At 45.0% G+C, this 9,037-nt stretch overlaps 1 pseudogene; it reads right to left on the bottom strand.

The window, feature by feature from the left end:
* Positions 1-2,151: 2,151 nt before the first annotated feature.
* LOC149143069 (18S ribosomal RNA) lies at positions 2,152-3,898 on the bottom strand (annotated as a pseudogene).
* Positions 3,899-9,037: the final 5,139 nt, after the last annotated feature.

Here is a 9,037-nt window from a genome sequence, read left to right as displayed (position 1 = left end):
GACACCTACTCACCCCAATCAAAAGAGACTATTCCAACCAGCTCTCCAACCAGCCAGCCCAAATACAGCCTTTCACATATGGAAATGACATATATAATAGCATTGTCTGGTGTAATTGGAGAGGTGCCGTAAGGCCGCTCTCAATGGTGGGAGAGGCAGGTTCTTTATATACGTTACACCAGAAATGCCTCCCTCGGCTCCAAGCTCCACCGGTCGGGTCCACACTGACAAGGCATTCCTATTTGTATGAGCCTAGCTTGCTTGCTTGAATGTTGTACCTAACAGTCGGTCCCATTCCCCTCCGCCCGTTAATAAGATTGCTTGACTATGGGTTGTTCCCTAGGGTCCATGTTGTTCCATAAGGAGAGGCGATGATATTTTTTCTATTTCATGCATCTCCACACACGTAATATTTCCGTGTGAATGTCCAAATCCCATGATTCCTTGCAAATTGAGCAGATATGCATGGATGGGATTTCATCTAGCCTTGCACGAAATTGGCGATGTGTGTGGGCGATGCTAGTGTTGCATTGCTGAAGGTCCATTGCCGGGGAGCTCTCTATGACATTGTGGTTGGGGGGATGAGAGGTTGATTGAAAAGTGGAATGGTATGTTGAAGCAAAGTTGGGTTCATTGCGTAGTTCGGGAGCTTGGAGGTGTTGGTATCCACTAGCAGTGGGAGGATTTGTAGAATCATTTGGGCAGGAGGGGGTGAGTTTCATTTGTTCGTTCTCTCCTTGTCCTCGGAAGGACAAGCAATAAATACCTATTGGTTATAAAGAAATGAATTATTCGGACCTGGTCAATTCAAAGTTATAACCTGGCCTTACTCTCTATCCTGAGCTTTGGGATCTGAACGAATATGAAAAATAGAGAGATAAACTTACAACAACTCCTTATACCAGCTATGACACCTATTACTTACTCCTCATACATACCAGATATTTAGTATTGTTTATGAATACCAGAGACATAGAAAGTATTTTATATATAGAAAGGATTTAGTATAGCTCCTTACCTTAGATTGGTCTTGGTTGCAAATTCTAACTCTTAGCGTTGTGTTATCAACTAAGTCAATTCCCTCAATCCCGACTCAAGGCTGTTGTTTACTCACCTACCTACATGGGGAACTAGCCACATACCTATGATAGCTCTGGATAAACAAAGGTGTTGTAGTAATTTACCTCATGTCTAGGAGATACAAAGGAGCACCAAAGTGGTTTTATTTACTATCCAATTTCTTCAGTCAATATCCATGTGGTGGGTAACAGAGAATCAACTACACCTAGTGTGATCTTGGGGACCACCTAACTGATGGGAACAACTTCTGGTCACTTGGGGACCTCAATTACCATGCTCAGCAGCAGGATCAGATTAGCACCTTACTTCCGGGACGTTGTATCACAGAAATTTGCCTCATAGATCAGACTGACAATCCGGTGCAGAAGTGGTGAAAAGTGCGCCGACAGAGTTTGCATTTCAATTACTTTATGAAACCTTCCCTACCTTTACCCTGCTTACGCTATTCCCTTCCGGGGTCGTCGTGGGAACAATTCCGGGGTCGAGTGGAGACACCAACAGAACAATACTCATTGGAATGGCTCACGTACCTTTTCTTGGTAAAGGTGTATCATACAAATTCCTCTCATAGCTATTAGGGAAACCGAATGCCGAAAAAGGTTCCAAAGATTGGCCCTTTTACCTTGGTGGCAGTTTGAACATCTTTCCCTCTCCTTAACAGTCGAGCCCTGCCGGGGGCACCCTAGAAAGATTGTCCATTTTACGTTGGCGGCGGTTTGAACATCTTTCCCTCTCCTCTCCCTCTCCCTTATGGTCGAGCACCTAAAGGTCCTCTCCCTCTCCCTTATGGTCAAGCCCTTGACGGACCTTATGGTTGAGCCTGCTTACGCATCCTTAATAGTCGAGCATGCTTACGCATCCTACGAGATAGGCCATTTAACCGTGGCAGAGGTTCTTCAACCTTGACTTCCTACATGCATAATTACATATATAATGAATGATGAAGTTCAAGCTTTTGAGGACCCGGTAGGACTCGGTAGGGGGCTCGACTAAAAGGCTGCCATCGATGGAGTCACTCACTATTCATATGGTGAGGGTGAGCCTGCCGAACTCTCGACCCCCGGGAGAGGGATTCGATCCAGCCGCAGGTTCCCCTACGGCTACCTTGTTACGACTTCACCCCAGTCGAAGACCCCACCGTGGTATGCGCCAATAAGACCACCCCAACCATAGTGGGCCACACTAGTGGAACATATATAGATAGGGTGATCATTGGTCTGATGCTTCGGGCGAAATCAACTCCCAGGGTGTGACGGGCGGTGTGTACAGGGCCCGGGTACATATTCACCGCGGCATGCTGATCCGCGATTACTAGCGATTCCAACTTCATGTTCTCGAGTTGCAGAGAACAATCCGAACTGAGGCAATCTTTCCGGATTCGCTCCGCCTTACGGCCTTGCTTCCCATTGTCATTGCCATTGTAGCACGTGTGTGGCCCAGCCCATAAGGGCCATGCGGACTTGACGTCATCCCCACCTTCCTCCAGCATATCACTGGCAGTCTCTTGTGAGTGCAGCACGCACCTGCCTTCATAGGAGTGTCATCAATCAAAAAGAGGCGCTTGCCTCCGAGAGTTCGCTTACTCACCCTCGCCCTTGAGAAGGGGCGATGACATTGATCCGTTAGCGCATGTCTCAGCAACACAAAACGAGGGTTTCGCTCGTTATAGGACTTAACCAAACATCTCACGACACGAGCTGACGACAGCCATGCAGCACCTGTATGAATTTTCGCACCATCCCGTTAAGGACAGGCACACTTGTTCATATGTCAAGGGCTGGTAAGGTTCTGCGCGTTGTATCGAATTAAACCACATGCTCCACCGCTTGTGCAGGCCCCCGTCAATTCCTTTGAGTTTCAGTCTTGCGACCGTACTCCCCAGGCGGAGTGTTTCACGCGTTAGCTGGGCCCCTGATCCTAATCCTACCTAGTAGGCAGGCAGACCAAGGACGAACACTCATCGCTTACGGCATGGACTACCAGGGTATCTGATCCTGTTTGCTCCCCATGCTTTCGCACCCCAGCGTCAGTGGGGACCCAGAGAGCTGCCTTCGCAGTTGGCGTTCCTTCATATATCTTAGGTTTGATCCCTCCACATGAAATTCCACTCTCCCTTATCTCACTCAAGTGAAATGGTCAAGAAAGCACCCCGCTAGTGTTTTGGCGACTTTCACTTTCCACCCTTTTCACCACCTATGTGCCCTTTACGCCCAATCATTCCGAATAACACTTGCCCCCCCCCCCCCCCCCCGTATTACCGCGGTTGCTGGCACGGAGTTAGCCGGGGCTTCTTCCTCGAGTCTTGTCATGATCGAAACTCGACGAAAGAACTTGACAAGCGACAGTGCCCTTCTTCACCCACGCGATATTGTTGGATCAGGCGTGAGCCCATTGTCGAATATTCCCCACTGCTGCCCCCCGAGGGAGTCTGGGCCGTGTCTCAGTCCCAGTGTGGCTGGTCATCCGAAAAGACCAGCTAAGCATCATTGGCTTGGTCAGCCTTTACCTAACCAACTACCTGATACTACGTGGGCTCATCGAACAACGCGAATTAGCTTGCTTTATGAATTATTCAAGATTTGGAGTGAACTATTCGGCAGATTCCCACACGTTACGCACCCGTTCGCCACTTTGCTTGCTATGCCCCATGCCCAGCACACCACTCGCATATCATTTGAGTGAGTGAGCATGCGCTAGGAGGAGGCCATTCATCTTGCCCTTCTGCCCCCACGTGGATGGATGGGGAAGCAAGCCACGTTCGACTTGCATGTGTTAAGCATATAGCTAGCGTTCGTTCTAAGCCAGGATCAAACTCTTTTTTTGAGTATGATCTATTTTGAGCATCAAATGCCCCTCACCCATATGAATGAGTGAGTGACCCCTCACCATCGGAATAGTGAGTGGCTCCGCCCCTAAATAATATAGGGCCTTTCGAATGCCGGTAGCCTTCATATTCATATATTATATATGTCATTACGGTCATGATCGAATTCATGACGATCTCCCTGCCTGAATGAGATAGGTAATTATGATTTAGCAAATCATGCATATATTATATATGTCATTATGCTATTTTGAGAGATCGAATTGTGAACTTCTTCCATCCGGACCTTCTCTCACTCACATCTCTCTGGTCATGTATGAAATGACATATATAATGATCAGTCATAAATCTCTCTCCTTCTCTCAATCGACGGGTATCAATCAATAATATCCCAGGTCTCCAGTTGTGTCCGTATTGGAAGGTTTCTTATGCTTGCCGAATAGTGACTGATCGATAGCCCACATCTTCCGAGAGGGGTCCAGATTCACACTGGCCAAGACGAAGGAAAAGGAAATGATACCCGTTCACCTGCATACCCGTTCACCTTCATCACATGCCACATCCGCCGGTACGGGACGGCACAGGACGGGAATAAGGTACAGGACGCGTGACTTAGGTGAGTCAGTGAGTGAGGGTCATTCACAATACCCCGTGCCCAGTTCGACGTGAACAGTTATTGATCCCACGTGCCCAGGAGGTATGTGTTCGTACCATGTGTGAACGAATTACAGTCAGCGATGGCGAGTAGCACCGGTTAGTTCATAATGATTGATTCCACACTTCTCCACAGGGTGAGCAATAAGACACAGGGAGGAGCACAGGTACGCCACTAATCCAATGGGGAGGGGAACGTGTTCCATATCTATAATAGTGTTGATAATCAATGGTGTTCAATCTATGATATAGAGCTTACTAACAGCTATAGTAATGTAAACAAGCAGGTTCCATATCTACTAACTCGATCCAACTAGTGTGATTCTATAATCAATAAGGAGGGGCTAATCTACAAGCTCACTTGTCACAATGCTTCTATCGATCCAATCAATGGAGTTACTAGTAGTTAATAGGGTCAACATGCATAACTAATATTGATGAGAATGTTAAGCTCTATTACTGCTTACTAATCTGTATAAGTTAAGCTTATTGAATTGTATATCCATAACATAACCTAAGCTTATATTCACCTTTCATCACATAGTAGTATCTATCACAGTAATCAATGGTAAAGAATAGGCAAACTACGTATGGAATATGACTCTATCTTAGTCATAAGTCAAAGTCTCGTAATGATTAGGGAAACATCTATAGTGAGTGATAACAAGGTCATTACCATTGTATTGAAAGCTTAAGAAACAGTGGTTCTAACCTATTCATAGTTACACATGTTGACTCCTTATGATTATCGTATTAGCTCAATGATTACACTGACACATTATTTAGGCTTCTTGGATTGAGTGCATAGAGTACACTTACATAATACAGCAGAGATGTCACTAGTATGAACATGAAGCAAGTATCATAGTTATTAGGGTCTATGTTTTCCATAGCTTACTCAGAGTAAACACACTCAAGCATCTTGTTTCACTGATATAACAATACTAGTATAATTAGGGTTGTAGTTATAATTCACCTTTTTTAGATAACTAGTGTCATTACAGTCTAAGCTTAACCTTACCTGATCATTACTCATCTTATTATGGAGATTACTTACCCTTATTCATATGGTATTCTCCATATTCATCGGTTAACTACCACACTCAATTAGGGAAATTAGGCATATATGGTACTACTAATCCCATGGATCTACTTAGATGGACTACTATTATACAACCATGACCGAGTAGAAGGGTTAGATAGACCGGTGAGCATATGTTATGGGAACAAGGGATAGCGACACACTTACTACGATAGGTGGTTGGTTATACATATATTACAACAGATTCCATGGAGATCATATAGAGATCAGTGGCTTGTAATGTACACCCAAACTATACATGGCAATCAAAGAGCTTAGTTTCTCCTAATAAGGTGATCCAAAGTGAATAGTGAAACCCATTGCTTGTGATAGATATCATAGCCGGCAGCATCCAAGCTATAAATGGAGGCAGAGACCGCAGAAGCAAAAGCAGCCAAGATGAGAAAGGCAGAGGCACTAATAGCACCCGTAGAGGCAACGGATAAAGCAAGGGCTGTAGCACCCACGCCTTTATTGAGCTCAGGTGAAGTTCTTTACTTTTCACCAATTCCCAGGTCTCAAATTGAACCATCACCATTAGTAAACCCCGCCACCAGTACCTTTCGGATACAATAAGAAATGGTAAAGGCAAGTTTTAGCAAAATAGAAAGCAACGGGTGCACTTCACTTTGTCATCCAGTCAGGTGATCGGTTGACCATAATAAATGACCTAATCATTGTCTGTCATCATAAGATTGATATATCGTTCGCTTCGATCCCCTATCATTTTAGGTGCTTCATAGCAAGAGCGTGGTGCCTATAGGGAGGAGTTCTCTCCATTGGGAGCCCCAACAAAGCGAGCATCCAGGGGAGTTACCAATTCGGTTGATTATTCAGAGTGAGCTGACCCATAACCGGTTTCTCTATTTCATAAGTAGTTCAAGATTGATATCTAGCTTTTGCAACTTATTAGTACCTAAAGACTACTACTGAATTCTTAAAAATGAAATGATACAGATATGGATCCCGCACCAGTAGAATCAAGGGCTAGGGGGCGAAATAGCACCCGCGGCATCCTTTCCGGTCCCAATTAGGGATCGAGGCCCAGAGTAAGCTTCCCACCACCGCCATCTCGCCTAGGGTCCCTTCCAGTTCTAGCTTTCTTACTTGCATTCCTTCCTGTACCAGCTCCTTACATCCCTTCATCTCGCCCGGTATCCCTGTTTCGGAAGCCATCACCTCGTCCGGATCCAGCTGCTATGAGTCCAGCTGCTATGAGGAGGTCTGCAGCAGGTTAGGTTTCCAAAGATAGGGCTAAAGCTCTAAGGCTTGTATATAGAGGTGTGGCAGAGTGTGCAGCTTTGTTTGCTCCAATGTCTCTGTCTTCAGTTTGAGATGGGGAACTTCTTTTATCCGTCCTCCATGCACCCGCTCCTTATTCTCGGCTTCAGTCAGTTTTCCTCTCGGCTGAAGCCTTCCTCTCAGCTTCGGATTGTGCATCTTCAGATACAATTGAAAGTTGACAATGAAAACTTAGATATGCGAGTTCAAGTGTGAGACGCAGATATGCAATATCGTATAGTAATAGATTGTAGTAGATATGGCTGCAATGAGGTCAGCTTCATGGCAATACTCGTTCATGGCGAGTGCAAGTTCAACGTAGATTAGAATTGTTATAGAGATAGAATTGGGAAATCTAGGGACAAGTGAAACCTCTCCTTTTGGCCTTCGTCTTTTGCCCTCGTACCTCGGGCGAAGGGTTCGTCGTACCTCCCCTCACCCCCTCCGGGTCGTAGATACGGCGACATTATAGAAATGATTTTGATTTGTTCTGCACTACGTCAAGAGACACAGGCAAGAAAGATAGGTTGTAGTAGGTCCTGCTAGGGCGAGGTCTGCAGGTTAGGTTTCATAGGTCTTATCCTATGGGGAAAAGGTTCTAGAGACAACCTCTACTTCTACGTGGTGCTTTTGTGTCCTACCCAAGTAGAGTAAGCGGAGTCTCTGAGCCTAGCTCTTGCTGGCAGTAGTGAATTAGATCTGGAGAGCAACGTAGAAATGTGATATCATATGTTAATACGTATCTATCTGAGTATCAAACTTAGCGGACTTCTTTGATTTAGCTCCGGCTAAGCACAGCTCCGTAGAGCTAGAGCTAAGAGGTATTCTCCAGCCCCATAGTAGCAATGCAAAACTTAGATATGTTATTGAAACTTGTTTCTCAGAAAAGAGCTAGTGGAATTAGATAGAGATTTTAGGAGCACCCTAGTAGCAACGTATGGTGGCTATGCAACTCCAAGTGTCAACGTAGATATGCCGAGATATTATATGTGAAAATGTGGATATGAAGATCCAAGCGTTCAACGTACTATTAGAGCACCACCTACCTACCTTGGTATCCTACCAGCTACCAGCAACATCAAACCTGTATGACGTAGTGGAAAAGAATCCTAGTCACATCATCGGCAGCTAACAAGACAAGTTCAACTTCTATACGCTCGTTTAGACCTGCCCCATAGCAAACTAGCTTTGTTAGATATGGCAACATCGTCAAGTCAATTGTATAGTAACAGGTGGAGATATGCAATATCATACCCAAGTAGAGTAAGCGGAGTCTCTGAGCCCAGCTCTGGCATCCACCTGTCTGTGGCCGTAGTGGATCTCCACCAGCATCAACTAATTAGTAGAACAAAGACTAAGATTGCACTACTCTGGGCAAGTGAAACCAACGTCTCCATGGTGTCATCATATATGAACACGTCTATATGCTGATCTCATATAGAACACTAGTAGAGATCTAGAAAAAGGGCAGTGTTTCCATTTCCTCTTTTCGGCTTCGGGTTGCACTACTTCTGGAGATCCAAGTACAACTAAAAAAAGCTAGCCCCCTTTTCCCTCGGTGGTGCTTGCTAAGCTAAGCACACTTTCTAGGGACATATCTATTTCTCATCTATGGGGATGAATCCAATTCTATTTATTTAAGAGCACCAACTTCTCCATGGCAACATTGTATGTGAAAATGTCAATATGTGAATCCAAGTGTCACCGTATTTATGGCGGTATCATAGGCTTTCACTTGGATTGAACTCTGAGGCTATGGCCTTGGTAACATTATTCAACCCATGGAGAGCGGAAGAAGACCAGCCACCTTTGGCATGGGCTTTGTCTAGGAGAAATTAGAGTGATAGAAAGAGAATCAGATTATTGAAATCTAGGGACCTTTCAAACGTATCTATGGCGATATAATAAGTGAAAACCAGGTGATTGAAAGGTGCACACGTAGAGATTACGATATTCTATTGGAACATTGATTAGCTTCATGGCTATGAACCACGTGGATATGTGAGATCATATAGTAGTGGAATTAGACCCAGATTTCTTATTCTTTGTTTTGTTTGGATGGGCACACACACTAAAACCTATAGCTTATTCGCTGGAGCTCAGGAAGATAGGTTCAG

The sequence above is a fragment of the Pinus tabuliformis genome, chromosome X, assembly GCF_031772625.1.
Source record: "Pinus tabuliformis cultivar Carrire ecotype Pingquan chromosome X, CPIR1, whole genome shotgun sequence".
NCBI lineage: Eukaryota > Viridiplantae > Streptophyta > Pinopsida > Pinales > Pinaceae > Pinus > Pinus tabuliformis.
The sequence above is the reverse complement of the archived record's forward strand: the minus strand, read 5'-3'. Positions and strand labels throughout refer to the sequence as shown.